Here is a 25,265-nt window from a genome sequence, read left to right as displayed (position 1 = left end):
CTATTGAAATGAATGTAGGTATAAATCATTAAAAGGCCTTAACTACCACTTTAAAGGGCACTTGGAGTGGTGCTGCAAGTTCCTAAGGGTTGCCATGAATCTATTTACTTGATGCAGCGTTATCTTTTATATTTTACTAAAAAATGTACTATTTTATTGTGTTTGTGTGCTCAAATATTCATTTAAGTGTATTTCTTCCTGAAAATTTGCACCATTTCATACTCCAGGACCTATGATTTCAGAAAATAAATAATGTTTGAGGGTTCAAAGTAATTTTCTAGGAAAAAAAACTTCAGATTTTACCATGTATGTGAAAAATTAAAAAATTGTTGCCCTGGTAGACAAGCCGTTTATGTACATGTTGGTGGGGCACATCCTTTAGAACCCTTAATAAAGTATTACAATGAAACGCATTGGACACCCATGTATCTGATAATTGTGCTGCATATGTAAGATGCCTTTTTAATGCGTTTTTTTTTTAAATTTATTTGAATGGGCTGCCGCGCTTGCATTTCCTACAGAAAAAGGTGCATGCACCTTTTTCAAATTGCGGCCCACAGGGAAGTCCATGTGGTTCCTGCACCTGCGCTGCATTTTTACATGCGTGGGGGTGCCATTCAGAATGAATGGCAGCCCCATGCATTTTCTCACAGCAGCGCGTTTTCACTGCGAGTGGTTGCAGATGCAGAAATCGCTGCGATTTCCTCACCCGCACGCATAGGTGTGAACCTAGCCTTAAAATGTCCAATCGCTCATCATCGTGTTTAGGTACCATTCATTTCAATGGTGTTGAAATTGTAGGCAGAATTCAAAACACCTACTATATGTGCGAAAGGAGCCTGAGGCAGCATTCACACTTGGGTTGAGCTTCTTTGGTTGTTTTGCAGGCTTTTTTTTGTACATGTATTTAAGCTATTTTTGATGGATGTCTGAGGCTTGAGCTATTTTTTTTGGCCAGTGCAAAGCTAGTTACTAGGGAATAAAAACATGCATTTTTCAGGCGCTCCTATTAAAATCTACCAGAGCCAATGCCAAGACCCTATTTGCACTTGAGTGTTTTTCTGATTTTTTTTTTCCTATGCCTTACTATACAGAATACCATTCTTTCTAATTGTAGTTGTTCACACTTGTATGCTGAGTCACCCCAATGCTCTACACCCCCAAAAAGTACATGAGCTTTTTTTGAGCATATTTAGGCATTTTTGATCTCTCAGACTTCAATGGGACTGGCTGGACATCATTCCTCCCTCTCTGTGACCCCAGAAACGATGATCATTTTTGCAGGAAGGCAGCCAATCAGACCAGTCTGTGTCTGATCAACTGCATTCGAGGCTGCAGGAGAGATCTGGGGTCTAATAGATCCCAAATCTCTCCATAAAGAGGACATGTCATGGCCCATGCTGTCACAGCAATAAAGCTTTTATAAATAAAATATAAAATTAAAATAATAATATTAAAAAAATGTAATGAAAAAAAAAATAGTTTTAGATCAAATAAAAAAAAATGTAATGCACCCTGCCTCCCCCCTATGCTTATGCGCAAATGCATGCGTAAGTCCAACATGCATATGTAAATGGTAATTGCATCACACATGTGAAGTGTCGACCTGAATGTCAGAGCAAGAGCGAGAGTTTTAGCACCAGACCTCCTCTGTAACTCTAAACAGGTAACCTGCAAACAATTTTAAAGCTTCAGCTATGGAGAATTTTAAATACTGTAGTTTTGTGCTATTCCATGGGCATACGCAATTTTAAAGAGTGACATGTTACATATCTATTTACAAGATGTAACATTATCTTTTACATTTTACCAAAAAAATTGGATATTATATTGTTTGTGTGCAATAAAATGCATTAAAAGTGTATGTTTTCCCAAAAAACTCTGTTTGGAAAACTGCCGCACAAATGTTGTATAACATTAAAAAAAATTGCAAAACCCATTATTTTATTTTATAGGGCCTCTGATAAAAAAAAAAAAATATATATATATATATATATATATATATATATATATATATATATATATATATATATATAATGTTTGAGGGTTTTAAATAATTTTCTAGCAAACAAATGTAAAAATGTAAATTTTTACATGTAGGAGAGAAGTGTCAGAATTAGTCCGGTTGGCAAGTGGTTAAATATAAAGTGGACACAGACAAACCTCTTTCTGTTTATAATTTAAGGCATTTAGGATGGATTTTCACAATAGTGTAATAAAAATGCTGCACTTTAGTATGCAATTTACCATACTTTAATATTCTTTAGCATACTAAAATGCAGTAAAGCATGATAAAACATCTGTTAAAGCTGATAAAGTGCTAAAATGCAACAGTTATATGACCTTGGAGAGTGAATACACAAATATACCTGAGCCTGTAAGTAGGTGGATACCATGTTTATAACGAAGCCTACATGTGGAAGCACAGTCACGCGACAGGAGGTTTCTCTCTAAGGATTACAGCGAGTCCTGGTTGACAGGGGACTTTTTCAGTTACCAAAGAAGCTGAATTTTGTCTAGTCGTGTTAGTGTACAGTTTACATTAAAATTGCTGACAGTGGAGTTTAGCTCTGTTCAGTTTCAGAACAAATCACTATATGTGAACTGGTCGCCTACACTTGACTATCATATCGACACATAGTTAAATTGTTCTGATATGGTTTAAGCGTTGGGTTAAAATACTAATTTACATAGTAATGATGACCTACCAGAGTTAGTTGCACTAAGCACAGTGCAATACTGAGCCCCTAGATCAGTGATGGCGAACCTTGGCATCCCATGCCGCTCATGCCCTCAGCAGTGAAGTTGAGCATCATGGGAAATGTAGTTCCAAAACATCTGGGGTGCCAAGGTTCGCCATCACTGGCCTAGATTATAGGGTATCAATGAAAAATCACTGGAAAAGTAAGTAGGTTGTAGACTTCTGTTGTATCTCTTAGGGACAAAATCACTGGTGCACTTTTTCCCCTAACTACTTTTCTTACTCTACACTATCCTTACTATGTGCTGTCAGAACTCCATTCTAAGTGCACACTTTCAGGAAATATGCAGAGCTTTCCCTTGCACATGGGTTCTTTCCTCCATGCTGATCACTAGAGCTCTAAATAGCCTAAAAATCTCTTCAAGGGGGCACAGCAACCCCTAGGCGGCTCATCTCTGAGAAGAGAGATATACCTTTTACTGCAGACCAAGGTAAAATTGCTGTTGTGGCTTCTGTTGTCACAGCCAATTCTTCCTGCTTTATTTGCTTGAAGATCCTCACCATGAATGCAAGCCTCTGTCTGGGAAGGAAGACAGGTACAGGGGGGTGGGACACAGAAGGAATCCAAGGTGTCGATGTACTGTCCAAAGATATACAAGAGATTTGGACAGTACAATTGCAATGGCTCTAGCAACTAAGGGGCTATCCAGAAAGATTCCAGCAACACAAAGGTAGCATACATTTAAGTAAATGTAAAACTAAAATCTATATTATGCCAGACCCCAAAATGTATCTGTCTAATAATCTATCCACCCTGTTAATCCACCCTGTTAAGTGGGTTTAGAAACACATGTAAAACATGGTGTCAATTCTTAATCTTGGTTGTGAGTTGATGCAATCTGATTAATCACTTCCAAACCGGGCCATTTCTGGCACTCTGCTCCTACATGTAAAAATCATCATTTTTTTTTGCTAGAAAATTACTCAGAACCCCCAAAAATTATATACATTTTTTTTAGCAGAGACCCTAGGGAATAAAATGGCAATCATTGCAACTTTTTATGTCACACAGTATTTGGGCAGAAATTTTTCAAACTTGATTTTTTGGGGAAAAAAAGAGTTTTATGAAACAAAACAAAAAAAAACCACAAAAGTTAGCCCAATTTTTTTGTATAATGTGAAAGATGATGTTATGCCGAGTAAATAGATACCGAACATGTCACGCTTTAAAATTGCACACACTCATGGAATGAATCAGGTTGAACTGAATGGACTATTGTCTTTATTCAACCTCAACTATTATGTAACTATGTAACTATGACACCAAACTAAGGTACTTAAACATCTCCATAGGCAACGCTTTAAAAATTTTTACAGGTTACCAGTTTAGAGTTACAGAAGAGGTCTTGGGCTCTCGCTCTAACGTTCGTGTCAATACCTCACATGTATGGATTGAACGCCATTTACATATGTGGCCACAACGTACGCATGCGTTTCGCTTCTGCGTGCGAGTACCTGGGGACAGGGGCACTTTAAGAAAAAACGTTTTAATGTTCATTTTATTTTTTTATTTTTACACTTTCCTTTTAATTTTTTTTGATCACTTTTATTCCTATTACAAGGAAGTGGAAGCGACAAATACTGGTCATTCCTTGTTTCCAGGGTTACAGTGAGGGGAACAACGTCAGTTCCCCTCTCTCTCTGTACCAGGCCGCATCGCTCTCGGCCTCCGTGATGGGACCGAAGAGCCCGGGAGAGGCGGCGGTGAGACCCCCTTCCGCCACCCACAGCCACTCAGATCACTTCTGCTTTGTAGAGAATTTCCGGCTGCAAACAATGATACTGGGATGATGCCTGTAGGTGCAGACATCATCCCAGTAGAACCATTGAAACCCAAGGACGTACGGGTACATCCTTGGGTGGGAAGTGGTTAAATAAAAGCTAGACTTAGAGGATATGCCTCTTTTAGCAGCTAGCCAAAAGCAAACACATTTACAGAAAGAGGAGTGCAATGTGGAGAGGGTATTGGAAAGAATGAATGTTGGGATATTATACAACCAATTGTAATGCACAAGAAGTAATCAAAGTCAGCAGTCTGGAGTAGATGCAGCTTTGGTGGCAGTCTTTGGTGTTGCTAGCTGCTGCTTTCAGTCGTAAATAATAGGTAATGTTTTTTACTTCTATTGGGGAGCAGTGTTAATAGAGGGTACTGGCCCTGTTAGGCCTGCATGGCAAACAAGCACTAGCTGCTAAATATAGAAACTGTGTGGCTCACGGGGGATTTCCTACATATGGTTTGGAGCAGTAATAATATTCATCTCTTCTGGTCACTAGTTACAATGAAAACTTGTTGCAAGCAAAACAATTGTTCTTCACTGGACTGGGTACAGAGGTCCTGCATCTTGTCTTGTGGAAGAATCTAATGAATCAAGCCCTGCCACTTTATAAATTAGCACGAGGCAAGGGGATGTCCTCAAAAGTTTTATAAGGTATGGGGCCCTTGGCTCGATATTCAGGATACTAGTGACTCTGCTATATTTGATTTTGGACCCCATTTAGAGTAATGAATCCTGGACCCTGAGATTTCTGAGCACATGGGGCTATAAGGCCATCACATTTTTTCATAGATCTGGGTGATTTACAGGGTGATCGAAAGTGTATACACTATACTGTCCGAATAGGGTTATACTTGTTTGAGGTTTCTACTTGCAGACGACTTCCTGCATGGTTTATAGTTTTATATCTGTTCTTTTTCTCCCTGCATTTTTAAAACTAGATGATGTACCCAAGATGCTGTAGTGGATTGGGTCTTGTTTGTCCTGTATTCCATTACTTTGCTGGGATACAGTATATGCCCTGTTATGCCATGTGTGTACTGTTATTATTTACATCCCTTTTTTTAAATTGACTTGCATCTTCTGTACAACCGACATTCCATCTTGCAAACGTACATTTGCCTATCTTTTACTGTGCATACTTTCAATAAAACCAGTTTAAAAAAAAAATGTGTGGCAGTCTTTAGAAGACAATGTCTGTGTGGCAGGGGCCCCCTTAAGTGGAGATGCAGCTTCTGCAATGAGGATGAATGCCACTCAGGAAGTGACTCTGGATTATAGAAGATCCCCTTAAAGTTATCTTCACGGCTCAGCGCTCAGCATAGCAGTCTGTTCCTGGGCTTTGATGCAGCCCTATAAAACAGCCTTTTTCAACCAGGCTGCCCTGGGGTGCCTTCAAGTGTCCTCAGGGGTGCCTTGGCAAAATGCCTAAAATCGTATACAAGCCAGGGGGTGGATCAAGCCTACCTATTACAGTAGTTACATAAAGCCACAAGTTTTCAATGTGCACCTTTAAAACCCTCTAGCTGCCAATGTCCTAACAACCAATTACATCATTGGTTGATAAGGAGACTGTTGGGCACCTGCACAGCATCCTTGTTTGTCCCTCCCCTGCCCCTCTCCATGAGCACTGAGGTCACATTAGCTAAGTGAGGGAGAGAAACGGGGGAAGAGGAGAAACATTGGAATACTAGTCAGTGCCAGTGTGCAAAGGTGTGTTTGCTTTTGAAGAATGAATCACCTCTAAAGTTGGGTGTCCTACTTGTGTGGGTGTTGCTGCATTATGTAAAAATATTAGTTTTTTTTTTTTCAATTTTAGAATGGGGTGCTGTGAATTTTTAAAGGGTGTCTTGACTGAAAAAAGGTTGAGAAACACTGCTATAGAATGAAATCCGGCCTGGCGCATTCCTGCATGGCACAACACAAGCACACACACACCTTTCTGGTTTGCGACTCTCTGCCCAACTGCCCCCAGGCTTTTTGTTTTATATTGTCCCTCCCCTTTGCTGGGCCTTGTAGTTGTGATCACAGCATTACTATTTGCAAGATCTTCCTTTGAGACTACATTTCCCAGATTGCTCTGGACCCTTGTTTTAGAGCTATGGTGAGGCAAAGTAGTGAAAACCAGGGGAGATAGAGGTAGTGTAGGTAAGGAAGAGCAGGTCGTTAATATATCCCCATAGAGTAGTGGGTAATAATGTCCGACAGGATTGGGGATGCCACTCAGTGCACTTCTTGCGCCATGTATGAGTTTCTTGATGAACCAATCGAGGGCGAATACTGCTGTGCAAGATGTGAGCAACTTGTTGCTCTGGAAGCCCACATCGTGAACACAGTGAGAACACAGTGGCAAGACTGCGTCGCATCTACAACCTGGAAAGGAGCTTGGACATTGCCCATCAGGCGCTGGCAGGGGCCAGCATAGAGGAGGGAGGAGAAGAGGAGACGCAAGCAGCAGAGGCACGCAGCTGGGTGACTGTTAGGAGTGTTAGTGGGAGGAGTGTCAGGGAGGCCAGTCCTGAGTTGGTACATCCTAACATATTTGCAGAGTTGCAGGTTGAGGGGGATATCAACTCAGGGGTGGCAGTGCTGGAGCATGCACCCTCCTTCAGCTGCCAGGGGAGGGACGGCTCCAGGAAGAAGGGGGGCCATAACTCAGGAAAGGTTAGAAAGGTTGTGGTAGTTGGGGACTCAATTATCAAGAGGACAGAGAGGGCAATCTGTAAAAAAGATCTCGTTAACCGAACAGTTTGTTGTTTACCGGGCGCCCGCGTTCGGCACATCGCAGATCTGGCAGACAGATTGTTGTGCGGGGCTGGGGATGACCCAGCGGTCATGGTGCATGTGGGCACTAATGACAAAGTTAAAGGTAGGTGGAGGATCCTAAAGAACGATTTCAGGGACTTAGGTAATAGATTGAGGAAAAGGACCTCCAAGGTGGTTTTCTCTGAAATACTGCCTGTACCTCGAGCCACACAGGAGAGGCAGAAGGAGATTAGGGAACTTAACAAGTGGCTGAGGAATTGGTGTAGGAAGGAGGGGTTTGGGTTCCTGGAGAACTGGGCCGACTTCGGCTACCGGCTCTTTAGTAAGGATGGGCTGCACCTTAATGGGGGCGGTACAGCTCTTTTGGGGAGAAAGATGGCCACCAAGTTGGAGGAGCTTTTAAACTAGGAGACGGGGGGAGGGCTCAGAAGTAGAGTCAGTTAGGAGGGAGCAAAGGACTGAAGACAGTTGTAGGGTCAGCAGCGACAGTAGGTCCACAACGTCAATCGGTAGGTCTGTGCGGGAGAACCGCAGGCCAAACAGGAATAAACATAACCACCAATCACATTTAACTTCCGTAAAACTAAGAGGGGTATATGCTAATGCAAGGAGCCTAGCTAATAAAATGGATGAGTTGGAAATGTTAGTACATGAGGAGGACATAGACATAGTGGGAATAACGGAGACTTGGTTCGACCCCTCACATGACTGGCTGGCAAATATCCAAGGGTATTCAGTGTAACGGAAGGACAGGGTAGGAAAAAGAGGAGGAGGAGTATGTCTTTACGTCAAGAATAATGTAAAGGTGATTGAGAGGAGTGACATTACGGAAGGGATGAGTATGGAGTTAGAATCCGTATGGGTAGAACTCCATAGGGAAGGAGAAAAGGGAAAAGTAATTGTGGGGGTTTGCTATAGGCCACCTAAACAAGGGGAGGAGGTAGAGCAGGAATTTTTAGCACTTTTGGGTAAAGTGGCAAAGCTAGGATCAGTCATCATATTGGGGGACTTCAATTATCCCGATATTGACTGGGGAGAGGGGACTACACACTCACATAAGGGCCGTCTATTCACGGAAACCTTACAGGATAATTACATGTCACAGTTGGTGGATTCTCCTACTAGAGAAAACGCAATCCTGGATCTATTGATCACTAATGACCCAGACCTAATCTCGGAGGTAGGGGTCCAGGACAACCTGGGCTCTAGCGATCACAGGATGATCACATTTAGCGTAAATAACAATATAGCAAGGCAAGTGGGGAACATAAGAACCCTTAACTTCAGAAGGGCAGACTTTCCAAAATTGTACTCATTGATGGAAAGGGTAAACTGGGACCGAACCCTGGGATCCCTGACCACAGAGGAAAAATGGGAATGCTTTAGGAACATATTAAGCAAAGGCATCTTGCAGTGCATTCCTATGGGAAATAAATTTAGAAGAGACAAAGCCAAACCTGGCTGGCTAAACCGTAGCGTTAAAAAACTTATTAGGGGAAAAAAATTGGCCTTCAGGAAATATAAATCAGAGGGCACAGTATTGGCTTTCGACCAATACAAGGAGGCAAATAGGAAGTGTAAACACGAAATCAAGATGGCTAAAATAGACTTTGAGAGACAAATAGCGGAGGATAGTAAAAAAAATCCAAAGAAATTCTTTAAGTATATCAACAGCAAAAAAACTAGGGCAGAGCATATTGCACACATAATTAACGATGATGGGAGGATGGTTACAGAGGACACTGAAAAAGCAACCGTGCTAAATGCTTTTTTCTCGTCAGTCTTTACACAGGAAACGGAGGGGTACACTGACCATGACTGTATGGTTAGTAGTAATACACATGACTTGCCACTATGGCTAACAGAGGGTGAAATCAGGGAAAGGCTGGATAAACTTAACACAAACAAATCACCAGGCCCGGATGGCGTACACCCGAGAGTACTCAAGGAACTCAGTAAGGTTATATCCAGACCACTGTTCCTGATCTTTGCGGACAGTATTAGGACAGGAGATGTACCAGGGGAGTGGAGGAAAGCAAACGTGATTCCGATATTCAAAAAGGGTCAGAGGCATATACCGGGAAATTATAGGCCTGTCAGTCTGACATCAGTAGTATGTAAACTTCTGGAGGGGATGATAAGGGACTATATCGTAGAGTTTGCTAAGGACAACAGCATCATCAGTAGTAACCAGCACGGGTTTACAAATGGGCGTTCTTGTCAAACCAATCTCTTAACATTCTACGAGGAGGTGAGCTGTGAGCTAGATAGGGGCAGACCAGTGGATGTGGTGTACTTGGATTTTGCTAAGGCGTTTGATACAGTTCCCCATAAGCGCTTAATTTATAAGATAAGGTCTGCAGGTATCGACAGCAGGGTTTGCTCTTGGATACGGAACTGGCTAAAAGGGCATGTCCAAAGGGTGGTAATAAACAGCGCATACTCAGACTGGTCTGAGGTAGTAAGCGGGGTCCCCCAAGGCTCAGTCCTAGGACCAACCTTGTTCAATTTATTCATAAACAGCATTGAGGACGGGATCAGTAGTTCAATATCAGTTTTTGCAGATGACACAAAATTAGGCAGAGCAATAACAGCACAGCATGAAGCAGATGTCCTACAGAATGACCTGGACAAAATAACGGAGTGGGCAACGACATGGCAAATGAGGTTTAACGTGAAGAAATGTAAGGTTTTTCACTTGGGGACTAGAAACATAAAAGCACAATACACGTTAGGAGGGGAACCCTTGGGAGAATCAAAAATGGAGAAGGATCTGGGAGTCTTGGTTGATGATAGACTAGGCAACAGCATGCAATGTCAAGCGGCAGCTGCCAAGGCTAGCAGAATATTAGCATGAATAAAGAAAGGGATGTATTCCAGAGATAAGACTATAATCCTTCCACTTTAAAAACTCTGGTTCGACCTCATCTGGAGTATTCTGTCCAGTTCTGGTCACCAGTCCTCAGAAGGGATGTGTTGGAGCTGGAGAGGGTCCAGAGAAGGGCAACTAAACTAATTAGGGGATTGGAGGACCTTGATTATGAGGAGCGTCTGCAATCGCTTGATTTATTCTCCCTGGAGAAGAGACGCCTGAGGGGGGACATGATAGCAATTTTTAAATATCTCAATGGGGATCTAAGCTTAGAAAAAAAGCTGTTCAGTCGAAGGGATTGCATGAGGACTCTGGGGCATACAATGCGATTAGAGGAGAAGGGTTTTAACCTCAGGCAACGTGGGGGGTTCTTTACTGTTAGGGCTACAAGATTGTGGAATTCTCTACCACAAGAGGTGGTTTCTGCAGGTAGTATGGTGGCTTTCAAAAGACTACTAGACGTACATCTCAAGGATCAGAACTATGTATGTAAGTATGTAAAACTGCCATCTTGTGGGCAAATAGAGTTCTGCATCCTCAGTAACAATGTCCACTGTTGCAAACACTTTACATAACAATCAGTGTATGTCAGCACCAAAAATCAAGCTAAGCTAATACATTAAACAAAATTCCTATGTTCTCAGCTGCTGTATTAATAAAAAAAAAAAAAAAAACTGGTATCCTCACAGGTGTTAATATAGAAAAAAAAAAAAAAGACACTAGTAAACCAATTTCAACTGTGCTAAATTCTCATCATATCCTAATAAAATATGTGTTGTACCACAAATCTTACACCACATAAAATATACTTCAATTGAAAAAAGGAAAAATCCTCAAAACCAAAATCTCAGGCCGGTATTAAAACACTCAGCGCCGGTTCACACTACCGCGACGCTACTTCCCGGGGCGACCTCCGAGATCGCGGTGCATTGAAGTCTATGGCGGTCGCCTCCTGGTTGCCCCAAAGAAGCTCCAGACCCTTTTTCTAGGTCGGACTTGTGTCGCTCCTATTAGAACGGGTCCGCAGCTTCCCTATGGGAGGCGACCTGCGGTGACCTGTGAGGCGACCAGGTCGCCTCACAGGTCGCCCTAGTGTGAACCGAGGCTTAAAGTGCAATGCACTATACATAAATAAATAAATTAATTAATTACATATAAAAATAAACAAATAAATTAATCTTCCTTGTCGCTTTCATACTGGTGTTTTAGTTTTATCCCGGATAATCTCATTTGCATGTAGCAAACTCTGTTTGCATAAAATGTAATTAAAAACACCCACTTACTAAACTCACATAAAAGTGTGCCAGGTACACAGTAATGACAGCATGAACGTATGTGTCACATACCTGGTCAGTGAGCCTGACGTGTAGAGTAGGGCCTCTCGTACAGCACCGGCTCAGGGGTTACTGAAGTGTAGACAGCAGCCACCAGAGCACGGAGATGAAGGAGCGCCTGCAATTAGTCCAGTAATCTGTGTAGCAGCAATCAGCAGGAAGATGTGCAGCAGAAAGGCTGATGGAGGGTATGCTGGCACGGAGCTTGGTAGACTGAAGAAACAGCTGAAACAGACTGGAAGTGCATGTGAAGAGTCAGACGAGCCGGGAAGGTAACATTCAGACAAATAAGCAAACAGCAGGCAGAAGAATCCAAAACAAGCCGAGGTCGGGGTATTAAGCAGAACGTTAGTCAGGAGTAAGTCGGATCAGAATCAGAGGTCAGCACAGGAAAGAGGAGTAACACCAGAAGCAGAAGACCAAACAGCAACAAGTCCATACTGCAGCCAGTTTAAATAGCCCGCCTGGCGCCAACAGACGTGCGTTTTTAAGTGCGCGCATATTAGCTTTACGCATTTGCCTTTGCACATTCCCTGGTCCACAACCATGTAATTTAGCCTGGGCAGTTGCTGGTTTGCGGATGCGTGTAAATATGCACCGCAAACCTCCCTGACAGTATGAGAGCAGCGGACTCCACTGCCAGCCTTGAGTGGACTCTCCATGTAGGATGACGTCACGTATCTTAGCCTCGCACTACGCGTTTCATTAATTTTAACATACTTTTGCAGGAAAAGAATGTGCATTTATTATTTTTTTCACAGAAACCTGCAGATCATTGCACCCACAATTGGTGGATTGTGAACGCAAAGTCAGGCTTCAGCACCCACTACATTCAGCTCTGTGCCTGTAGCGCTGTACAGCCTTTTCAGAGCTATAGGCATTTGAATAAACTATGAGAGTGCTGATCAGCCTACTTGCAGTCCACTGAAACTACAAGTCCATCGGTCATGCTGGAAGATGGAACTTGTAGTTCATTCACAGATCCCCACGAATAAAAGACAGGTTGTAGGAGTGGAGCCCCGCAAAGCTGCACCGTTTTCAATTGTGACCTTAGGTACAGGGGATAAGAACTCCTGACTGCTGGCACATCTATGTTATACCCTAGATAGAGGTGTAACATACAACATGCTCCTAAAGGTGAATGAAGCATAAAAATCAACTGAACTGGGTAGAAAATGATTGGCATGCTATACAGTCAGGTCCATAAATATTGGGACATTGACAATTCTAATCTTTTTTGCTCTATAATGGATTTAAAAAGAAACAAACAAGATGTGCTTTAACTGCAGACTTTCAGCTTTCATTTACATCCAAATCAGGTGAAAGGTGTAGGACTTACAACAGTTTGTATATGTGCCTCCCACTTTTTAAGGGACCCAAAGTAATGGGACAATTGGCTGCTCAGCTGTTTCATGGCCAGGTGTGTGTTATTCCCTCATTATCCCATTTACAAGGAGCAGATAAAAGGTCCAGAGTTCATTTCAAGTGTGCTATTTGCATTTGGAATCTGTTGCTGTCAACTCTCAATATGAGATCCAAAGAGCTGTCACTATCAGTGAAGCAAGCCATCATTAGGCTGAAAAAAACAAAACAAACCCATCAGAGATATAGCAAAAACATTAGGTGTGGCCAAATCAACTGTTTGGAAAATCCTTAAAAAGAAAGAACGCACCGGTGAGCTCAGCAACACCAAAAGACCCGGAAGACCATGGAAAACTGTGGTGGATGACCGAATAATTCTTTCCCTGGTGAAGAAAACACCCTTTACAACAGTTGGCCAGATCAAGAACACTCTCCAAGAGGTAGGTGTATGTGTTTCAAAGTCAACAACCAAGAGAAGACTTCACCAGAGTGAATACAGAGGGTTCACCACAAGATGTAAGCTATTGGCGAGCCTCAAAAACAGGAAGACCAGATTAGAGTTTGCCAAACAACATCTAAAAAAGCCTTCACAGTTCTGGAACAACAGCCTATGGACAGATGAGACCAACTTGTAACAGAGTGATGGGAAGAGAAGAGTATGGAGAAGGAAAGGAACTGCTCATGATCCAAAGCATACTACCTCATCAGTGAAGCATGGTGGTGGTAGTGTCATGGCGTGAGCATGTATGGTTGCCAATGGAACTGGTTCTCTTGTATTTATTGATGATGTGACTGCTGACAAAAGCAGCAGGATGAATTCTGAAGTGTTTCGGGGGAATAATATCTGCTCATATTCAGCCAAATGCTTCAAAACTCATTGGACGGCGCTTCACAGTACAGATGGAAAATGACCCGAAGCATACTGTGAAAGCAACCAAAGAGTTTTTTAAGGGAAAGAATGTTATGCAATGGCCAAGTCAATCACCTGACCTGAATCCGGTTAAGCATGCATTTCACTTGCTGAAGACAAAACTGAAGGGAAAATGCCCCAAGAACAAACAGGAACTGAAGACCGTTGCAGCAGAGGCCTGGCAGAGCATCACCAAGGATGAAACCCAGCGTCTGGTGATGTCTATGCCTGTCCCATTACTAATCTGTCCTCAATGTCTATGCCTGTCCCAATGTCTAATCTGTCCCATTACTTTTGGTCCCTTAAAAAGGGGGAGGCACATATACAAACTTTTGTAATTCCTACACCGTTCACCTGATGTGGATGTAAATAACCTCAAATTAAAGCTGAAAGTCTGCAGTTAAAGCATATCTTGTTTGTTTCATTTCTAAATAATAGGTAATGTTTTTTACTTCTATTGGGGAGCAGTGTTAATAGAGGGTACTGGCCATATTAGGCCTGCATGGCAAACAAGCACTAGCTGCTAAATATAGCAACTGTGTGGCTCACTGGGGATTTCCTACATATGGTTTGGAGCACTAATAAGATTCATCTCTTCTGGTCACTAGTTACAATGAAAACTTGTTGCAAGCAAAACGATTGTTCTTCACTGGACTGGGTACAGAGGTCCTGCATCTTGTCTTGTGGAAGAATCTAATGAATCAAGCCCTGCCACTTTATAAATTAGCACGAGGCAAGGGGATGTCCTCAAAAGTTTTATAAGGTATGGGGCCCTTGGCTCGATATTCAGGATACTAGTGACTCTATGCTATATTTGATTTTGGACCCCATTTAGAGTAATGAATCCTGAACCCTGAGATTTCTGAGCACATGGGGCTATAAGGCCATCACATTTTTTCATAGATCTGGGTGATTTACAGGGTGATCGAAAGTGTATACACTATACTGTCCGAATAGGGTTATACTTGTTTGAGGTTTCTACTTGCAGACGACTTCCTGCATGGTTTATAGTTTTATATCTGTTCTTTTTCTCCCTGCATTTTTAAAACTAGATGATGTACCCAAGATGCTGTAGTGGATTGGGTCTTGTTTGTCCTGTATTCCATTACTTTGCTGGGATACAGTATATGCCCTGTTATGCCATGTGTGTACTGTTATTATTTACATCCCTTTTTTTTAAATTGACTTGCATCTTCTGTACAACCGACATTCCATCTTGCAAACGTACATTTGCCTATCTTTTACTGTGCATACTTTCAATAAAACCAGTTTAAAAAAAAAAATGTGTGGCAGTCCTTAGAAGACAATGTCTGTGTGGCGGGGGCCCCCTTAAGTGGAGATGCAGCTTCTGCAATGAGGATGAATGCCACTCAGGAAGTGACTCTGGATTATAGAAGATCCCCTTTAAGTTATCTTCACGGCTCGGCGCTCAGCATAGCAGTCTGTTCCTGGGCTTTGATGCAGCCCTATAAAACAGCCTTTTTCAACCAGGCTGCCCTGGGGTGCCTTCAAGTGTCCTCAGGGGTGCCTTGGCAAAATGCCTAAAATCGTATACAAGCCAGGGGGTGGATCAAGCCTACCTATTACAGTAGTTACATAAAGCCACAAGTTTTCAATGTGCACCTTTAAAACCCTCTAGCCGCCAATGTCCCAACAACCAATTACATCATCGGTTGATAAGGAGACTGTTGGGCACCTGCACAGCATCCTTGTTTGTCCCTCCCCTGCCCCTCTCCATAAGCACTGAGGTCACATTAGCTAAGTGAGGGAGAGAAACGGGGGAAGAGGAGAAACATTGGAATACTAGTCAGTGCCAGTGTGCAAAGGTGTGTTTGCTTTGGAAGAATGAATCACCTCTAAAGTTGGGTGTCCTACTTGTGTGGGTGTTGCTGCATTATGTAAAAATATGAGTTTTTTTTTTTTTTTTCAAATTTAGAATGGGGTGCTGTGAATTTTTAAAGGGTGTCTTGACTGAAAAAAGGTTGAGAAACACTGCTATAGAATGAAATCCGGCCTGGCGCATTCCTGCACGGCACAACACAATCACACACACACCTTTCTGGTTTGCGACTCTCTGCCCAACTGCCCCCAGGCTTTTTGTTTTATATTGTCCCTCCCCTTTGCTGGGCCTTGTAGTTGTGATCACAGCATTACTATTTGCAAGAGCTTCCTTTGAGACTACATTTTCCAGATTGCTCTGGACCCTTGTATTAGAGCTATGGTGAGGCAAAGTAGTGAAAACTGCTATCTTGTGGGCAAATAGAGTTCTGCATCCTCAGTAACAATGTCCAGTGTTGCAAACACTTTACATAACAATCAGTGTATGTCAGCACCAAAAATCAAGCTAAGCTAATACATTAAACAAAATTCCTAAGCTGCTGTATTAAAAAAAAAAAAAAAAAAAACTGGTATCCTCACAGGTGTTAATATAGAAAAAAAAAAAAAAAAGACACTAGTAAACCAATTTCAACTGTGCTAAATTCTCATCATATCCTAATAAAATAGGTGTTGTACCACAAATCTTACACCACATAAAATATACTTCAATTTAAAAAGGAAAAATCCTCAAAACCAAAATCTCAGGCCGGTATTAAAACACTCAAAGTGCAATGCACTATACATAAATAAATTAATTCCATATAAAAATAAACAAATAAATTAATCTTCCTTGTCGCTTTCATACTGGTGTTTTAGTTTTATCCCGGATAATCTCATTTGCATGTAGCAAACTCTGTTTGCATAAAAGGTAATTAAAAACACCCACTTACTAAACTCACATAAAAGTGTGCCAGGTACACAGTAATGACAGCATGAATGTATGTGTCACATACCTGGTCAGTGAGCCTGACGTGTAGAGTAGGGCCTCTCGTACAGCACCGGCTCAGGGGTTACTGAAGTGTAGACAGCAGCCACCAGAGCACGGAGATGAAGGAGCGCCTGCAATTAGTCCAGTAATCTGTGTAGCAGCAATCAGCAGGAAGATGTGCAGCAGAAAGGCTGATGGAGGGTATGCTGGCACGGAGCTTGGTAGACTGAAAAAACAGCTGAAACAGACTGGAAGTGCATGTGAAGAGTCAGACGAGCCGGGAAGGTAACATTCAGACAAATAAGCAAACAGCAGGCAGAAGAATCCAAAACAAGCCGAGGTCGGGGTATTAAGCAGAACAACGTTAGTCAGGAGTAAGTCGGATCAGAATCAGAGGTCAGCACAGGAAAGAGGAGTAACACCAGAAGCAGGAGACCAAACAGCAACAAGTCCACACTGCAGCCAGTTTAAATAGCCTGCCTGGCGCCAACAGGCATGCGTTCTTGAGTGCGCACATATTTGATTTACGCATTTGTCTTTGCACATTCCCTGGTCCACAACCATGTAATTTAGCCTGGGCAGTTGCTGGTTTGCGGATGTGTGTAAATATGCCCCGCAAACCTCCCTGACAGTATGAGAGCAGCAGACTCCACTGCCAGCCTTGAGTGGACCCTCCACGTATCTTAGCTTCGCATATTCGCTGAATTTTAACATACTTTGCAGGAAAAGAATGTGCATTTATTATTTTTTTTTCACAGAAACCTGCAGATCATTGCACCCACAATTGGTGGATCGTGAACGCATAGTCAGGCTTCAGCACCCACTACATTCAGCTCTGTGCCTGTAGCGCTGTACAGCCTTTTCAGAGCTATATGCATTTGAATAGACTACGAGAGTGCTGATCAGCCTACTTGCAGTCCACTGAAACAACAAGTCCATCTGTCATGCTGGAAGATGGAACTTGTAGTTCATTCACATATCCCCACGAATAAAAGACAGGTTGTAGGAGTGGAGCCCTGCAAAGCTTCACAGTTTTCAATTGTGACCTTAGGTACAGGGGATAAGAACTCCTGATTGCTGGCACATCTATGTTATACCCTAGATACAGGTGTAACATACAACATGCTCCTAAAGGTGAATGAAGCATAAAAATCAACTGAGCTGGGTAGAAAATGATTGGCATGCTGCTAGTATAGGATGTGGGAATCTCTTGTTCAGCCCATGTTAGAGAAAATCAAGCTGTGTATGGCTACCTTAAGCTGGCAATAGATGGTCCTTTTTTTTTCAGCCAGCGGACTGAACAATAAGAAAATTAACAGGTTCTTTCTAGCAGACCCTTCCACCTGCTTCTGAGGCTGTCCCACCCCTGAGACGCTTCCACATATCTTTTGGTCCAGTTACATTTTCCACTAATATCATAGGCTGGCCATCACACTAACCATGACTAATAACTACCAATGTACAGGAAAAAGTTATCCATACTATACAGTTAGGTCCATAAATATTGGGACATTGACAATTCTAATCTTTTTGGCTTTATAATGTATTTGGAAAGAAACAAACAAGATGTGCTTAAACTGCAGACTTTCAGCTTTAATTTACATCCAAATCAGGTGAAAGGTGTAGGACTTACAACAGTTTGTATATGTGCCTCCCACTTTTTAAGGGACCAAAAGTAATGGGACAATTGGCTGCTCAGCTGTTCCATGGCCAGGTGTGTGTTATTCCCTCATTATCCCATTTACAAGGAGCAGATAAAAGGTCCAGTGTTCATTTCAAGTGTGCTATTTGCATTTGGAATCAGTTCTGTCAACTCTCAATTTGAGATCCAAAGAGCTGTCACTATCAGTGAAGCAAGCCATCATTAGGCTGAAAAAACAAAACAAACCCATCAGAGAGATAGCAAAAACATTAGGTGTGGCCAAATAAACTGCTTGGAACATCTTTAAAAAGAAAGAACGCACCGATGAGCTCAGCAACACCAAAAGACCCGGAAGACCATGGAAAACAACTGTGGTGGATGAAGAATTCTTTCCCTGGTGAAGAAAACACCCTTCAGAACAGTTTGCCAGATCAAGAACACTCTCCAGGAGGTAGGTGTATGTGTTTCAAAGTCAACAATCAAGAGAAGACTTCACCAGAGTGAATACAGAGGGTTTACCACAAGATGTAAGCTATTGGAGAGCCTCAAAAACAGAAAGGCCAGAGTAGAGTTTGCCAAACAACATCTAAAAAAGCCTTCACAGTTGTGGAACAACATCCTATGGACATATGAGACCAACTTGTAGCAGAGTGATGGGAAGAGAAGAGTATGGAGAAGGAAAGGAACTGCTCATGATCCAAAGCATACTACCTCATCAGTGAAGCATGGTGGTGGTAGTGTCATGGCGTGGGCATGTATGGCTGCCAATGGAACTGGTTCTCTTGTATTTATTGATGGTGTGACTGCTGACAAAAGCGTCAGGATGAATTCTGAAGTGTTTCTGGCAATATTATCTGCTCATATTCAGCCAAATGCTTCAGAACTCATTGGACGGCGCTTCACAGTGCAGATGGACAATGACCCGAAGCATACTGCGAAAGCAACCAAAGAGTTTTTTAAGGGAAAGAAGTGGAATGTTATGCAATGGCCAAGTCAATCACCTGACCTGAATCCAATTGAGCATGCATTTCACTTGCTGAAGACAAAACTGAAGGGAAAATGCCCAAAGAACAAGCAGGACCTGAAGACCGTTGCAGCAGAGGCCTGGCAGAGCATCACCAGTAATGAAACCCAGCGTCTGGTGATGTCTATGCGTTCCAGACTTCAGGCTGCAATTGACTGCAAAAGATTTGCAACCAAGTATTAAATATTAAAAGTGAAAGTTTGATTTATGATTGTTAATCTGTCCCATTACTTTTGGTTCCTTAAAAAGTGGGAGGCACATATACAAACTGTTGTAATTCCTACACCGTTCACCTGATGTGGATGTAAATACCCTCAAATTAAAGCTGAAAGTCTGTAGTTAAAGCACATCTTGTTTGTTTCATTTCAAATCCATTGTGGTGGTGTATAGAGCCAAAAATATTGGAATTGTGTCGATGTCCCAATATTTATGGACCTGACTGTATGTGTTGCAGTTCAATGGGTAATCACATTCTACTGGAAGACCACAAATATTCCTCTGTCACAGGTCAAATCTAGAGAAGATGGAAAACATTTTTCATATTCTACATAATTCCAGAATGCATATTGATAACAAAGGGGACTTATGGTTTGATCATAAACACCTCTTTCTTCAGGGCCACTGACTTCCCCTGCTCTTGTTGGTTCACAAATGCCATTTATCTAACTGTTCACTAAATGGATCTAATTGTGCAATTACACACGTATGCTAATTCTTGATGTCTTCATGTTAGCATTACAAAGCTATCTTTATACCATTTTTGTCTGACTATGGAGATGATGTTTATTCTGTTTCTTCCTCGATCCTTGTACCTTATGAGCTTTATCGCTTGTGTAGCAATATTTCCAGGCCTTGAGCCTGATGTGGGTCTGCCATTGTTACCGGTGACACTTCAAAAAAATTTAAGTTGTGAACCCAAGTGTGAGAATTGAGACAATGACCACTCCGGCATCTTTGGTTGGTTTTGTTTATTGTATTTTGGGAATGGGAGAAGGGAATGAGTGGGATACTTCTCTGGCTCAACTAGGTTAACTGGGACTTTATACAAAAATGCAGTTGGCGCTGTCTTTACGCCAGATGAATGCCGACCAGCGCGTCCTGGCGTCTCAAGATACTGTTATGCTGAACTGGAACTTTGACTTTAACTTGTTTGTTAACTCAGAAGATCCAGGACTGTAGAACATTTGACTCCTGGCACTCAATTTAGCTCAAAAGTCACTGAACAGCTCCCTTCAGTCCTTCACTGACCAAGGTATCTCCTTGTCACTGCTTGTGCTGCTGCAAATCTTAGCTCTGTGCACTGCACACATTAGCCCAACCGCTGGCACCCCCTCTACACTTCAGGGTCCTCTAACTAGGCACCCCCTCTAACACTTCAGGGTCCTCTGACTAAGCACCCCCTTTACAGCTAGCTGACTCCTGGATCCCTGGAACCTTCTCTAGAGTGGTCCCCTCTACACTTGGCAGACCCCTAGGGGCAGTTCACAGTACTCACGACCTTGGCAGACCCCTAGGGGAAGTTCACAGTACTCACAACCTTGGCAGGCTTTCTTGGAACTGAACCCCTCTTCCTCCACTGGTCCTGGAGACACCCGATCCCCTCTGCAGCTCAACTCAGCATTCTCTGGATTCCCAGGCAGCCACCCGAGACACCCGATCTTCTGACAGGAGGAGAGACAGCAATACTCTCCCTCTTGGGACTCTGCTTCCCGCCAAAGACACTGCGTCATGCGTTCCCCTCAAACTTATACCCACTCCCAGAATCCTCTGCGGCAGAATCTGCCTTCTGTGGTAGATACAGGATACAGGATGAATGTATCTCTGATTGGATTTCCTCCACTGCCCAATGAGAATTCTCTCATGGAGCCAGTGGGCGGACTCCCCTCTCAGCAGGCACACCTGGGAGACATGACAGCCCAGCTGAAATAATGGCCCTCCTGTTAGGCAGCCAAGGCCCACTATACTTTTACCTAGCACCTACCCTGTAGGGTGCTACACTTGTATTTTATATTTGGGATTTTTTTTCTACTTGCAATTGGAGACTTTTGTACAACTGTACCTTTTTGAAATAATTTAATAAAAGATATTAAACAGAAAAAAATTAACAGATTATTTTATCCACACAAATGAGGTGGATAGAGGAATTCTCCCAATGAGTTTGTATTCTAACAGAACTTGTCACTATCAGAATACACTGATCGGTGACTGCAATCACTCACCGACAAGTTTTAAATCATGCCTGTTTGACAGAGGTTGACCTGTCAATTTATTTTTAACAGGAATGGCCACACACTGATTAAAATGGGGCCGGTCCCTGCTGAACCGGACAAATTTTAATTTATCAATGGCCAGATTTATTATTTTCCCCTCTATGAAAAACAAAAAAGGAGTAAAGCAGCAAAAAAAAAAAAGTAAAGTCAATAAAAAGCATTTTTTATTATGTGTTTTATCATCTTTGTATCTGCTTCCTAGATTTCTGTGTGGCTTCTGTGTGGCTTCTTGTGCTATTGGAGCTCTTGAGCCAGCATATATATATATATATATATATCAGGAAACTTCATGCTGAGTGTTGTTTGTTGAGCTTTGCGAAACACGTGACAAATGGCTCTGGTATGAAACGCAGTTTTTGAGGAGAAAAGACTGCATTTGACCTGCAGTTTACCAAGTTCCTGCCCGGCCAATAGCAGATTGATGGCCAGGCGGTGGCTTTGTTATCCTGACTGGTCATCAGGAATCCTGACTGGTCATGACTTTCTGTCAGGAAGCACCGATCGCGCAGCCACGGGGCTGCGCCGATCTGCCACCAGCCATGACCTCAGGACACGACCAATGACCAGAGTACTAGCTGGTTGCCATTACCGTGTGACCACTGCAACCAATCACAGCAGGTCACGTGACAGTTGTACACAACGGATGGCTTTCTTTCATGCCATCCTTTGTGTACAACTGTGTTGTTAGCTGTGATTGCTCAATTTGGTCACATGGTACAGACAGGGCCAATCACAGCCCATCTATATACCATGTTATTAGCTTTGACCAATCACAACAAAACAGACTATATGATTTAGTTTCATTTAGTAAAATGCTTGCTTATAACAATGTAATGCAGTGCAATAAGCAAACATAATGTGTAAAAATCCTGATCACTTCCCTAGAGTAGTACAATGTTACTATGGTAACATTATAATGCTCTGGTCAGTGTGTTAAAAAGAAAATCATAAAAAAAAAAAAAAAAGATCTTTTTTTTTTCCGTAATGTCACCAGTGACCCTAATCACTGCCACACCAGTTATATGATGAGGCTGTATTGCACTGGTGACAGTATATAAAAATAAAAAACCCCGCCATGCCCTTTTACAAATATCTTGGCTGTCTACTTTCCAAAAAGGGGTTATTTGGGTGATATTTGTACTGTTCTGCCATCTTTGGGTCTCAAGAAATGAGAAAGGCCATCAGTAATGATCGATTTTCAGATATACATACCATAGTTTGTGGACTCTATAACTCTCCTACAGACTAAATGGTATACATTGATTTGGGTTATTTTCACCAAAGAAATGTAATAGAATACATTTTGAGCTAAATTTATGAAGAACAATTATTTATTTGCAAAATTTCTTTAATAGAAACAAAGAAAAAAAAAAACCCTTGTTGTTTTCAAAATTTTAAGTCTTTTTTAGTTTATTTCGTAACAAAAAAAAAAAAAAAAAACCCACTGGTGATTAACTACTTCCAATCCGGCCCTTTTCTGCACTTTGTTAAAATGTAACAATCAGTATTTTTTGCTAGAAAGTTACTTAGAACTCTCAAACATTACACATTTTTTAAAGCACAAGCCCTAGAGAATAACTTGATGGGTTTATGTCACACGGTATTTGCGCAGCGGTTTTTTAAACCCAATGGGGAGATTTTAATGGAAAAAACAATTGTAATGCAAAAATGCATTATGAGATTGGACGACCTCACAGTGAATAATAGTGATGCAAGTATAGGCTGGCTGCCTACAGCATAGTGTAACTGATGTGTCCTCCGTAAGGGCATGCTGAAGGTAACATCCCAATATAACCATTGAAAGTCCAGCCACGTACCAGCAAGTCGCTGCACGGGAAGTGGTTAAAGCCCAATAAAAGCTCTGCTTATCTGTTTCCTCTTCCCCTCTGGTGCCACATTTCGCACCTTTTAGGGGGGAGCTGATACCTGTCAAAAAAGGTACCCTCTCCCACTTCTGTGTAAGGTTGCCGTGGCGACCTACGTCATTTACAGACTCCCCCCCCCCCCCCACTGCCTTCTGGGAGACACACACAGGTCCCAGAAGACAGCAAGACTTGTGCATGCGCAATAGAAAACAGGCTGTATTTGTAGCTGCTGACTTTTATTTTTTAATACAGGCTGGAACTCTACTTAAAATACCACCAAAAAGCTCTAGTTGTGTGAAAAAAAAATGATCAAAATTTAAAATGGGTACAATGTTGCGTAACTGCACAATTGTCATTCAAAGTGTGACAGCGCTCAAAGCTGTAAACTGGCCTGGGCAGGAAGGGTGTTAAAGTGCTTGGTATTGAAGGGGTCAAAGCATTTACAAACTATGGGATAGATTTTTGAACTTTTTATTTTTTTAATTGTTTTTATTAGTAATGGCAGCGGTCAGTGGTTTTTAGTGGGAATGCGACATTGCGGAGGACAAATCTGACACTAAGTGACACTTTTTGGGGACCAGTGACACCAATACAGTGATCAGTGCTAAAAATATGCACTGTTACTGTATAAATGACACTGGCAGGGAAGGGTTTAACACTAGGGGCGATCAAGGGAGTGCTTTCCAACTGTGTGGGGGAATGGACTGACTGCAGGAAGAGAGAGATATGTGTTCCTTGTTAGTAGGAACACAAGATCTCTCTCTTCCTGTCTGACAGAACAGCGGTCTGCCTTGTTTACATAGGCAGACTGCTGTTCTGTCATTCTTCTGAACGATCACAGGTGACCGACCGAATCCACTGATTGGCTCCCGCTGTGTCCAGTCACAGTGGAAGCGTGCCTCTGCCAGCATGTGCACACCCCCTAGAGCCCTTTTACAAAATCACATACAGGTACATGATTCTGCACTTAAGGGTCACCCTGCCGCAGTACATGTACGTGGGGCGGTCCTTAAAGCGGAGTTCCAGCCATTTACTCACCTGTCCAACGGTCCAGCGATGCGGCCGCCGGAAGCCTCGATCCTCTCCCTCGGCGCCGGCATCACTGCTGTGGGCACCCGGCTGTTACAGTTTGCGGCTTCACAGCCGGGTACCCACTGCGCATGCGCGAGTCGCGCTGCGCGCCGTGATTGGCCGGCAATCTTCTGGGACCTCTGACGTGTCCCAGAAGATTGCAGGGAGGGAGGGGGAGAGGAGAACTTCCGCTCAGGGCGCCGCGGCGCTCCGAGCGGAAGTGGGAGCGGGTACCTGTCAAAACTAGGTACCCGCTCCCCCCCCCAAAAAATGACATGCCAAATGTGGCATGTCGGGGGGTCAGGACTCCCTAAAGCGGAAGTTCCACTTTTGGGTGGAACTCCGCTTTAAGTGGTTAAAGCAGAACTACACTGCATCTGAGCACCACAAACCAAAAATGCTATTTAATTCATTTCTAATATTCAAAGCAAACTCCCCCATCCATCCATGTCTCCATGCTTTAATTTGCTGAGAAATCACTTTGAGAAACACCCCTTAGCATTTCTGGCCATGGCCATCTTGAGTAAGGGCAGATGATTCATGTAGTATTTACTTCCTAAAATCCATCTGCTCTTAGCTCTGCCATGCAGGTGTCCTGTCAGAATAGCATTACCCATCAGAAAATGTAACAAAAGTGAGGTTCTGAGCAAAAATTCCTTAGTGCGCATGCGCCATGAGTTCCAACATAGCCACTATGCGTTCCAATAGGTTTCCTAATCTGACAGAACGCGAAGCAGCGGCGGACATCTTTTTACACCCAAGCTTATTTTAGGAGTAAACTCACCCTATATACTGAATCACAGTATG

This window comes from Pelophylax lessonae (genome assembly GCF_965119305.1).
Source record: "Pelophylax lessonae genome assembly, chromosome: 1".
Lineage (NCBI taxonomy): Eukaryota > Metazoa > Chordata > Amphibia > Anura > Ranidae > Pelophylax > Pelophylax lessonae.
This window is presented reverse-complemented; position numbering follows the sequence as displayed.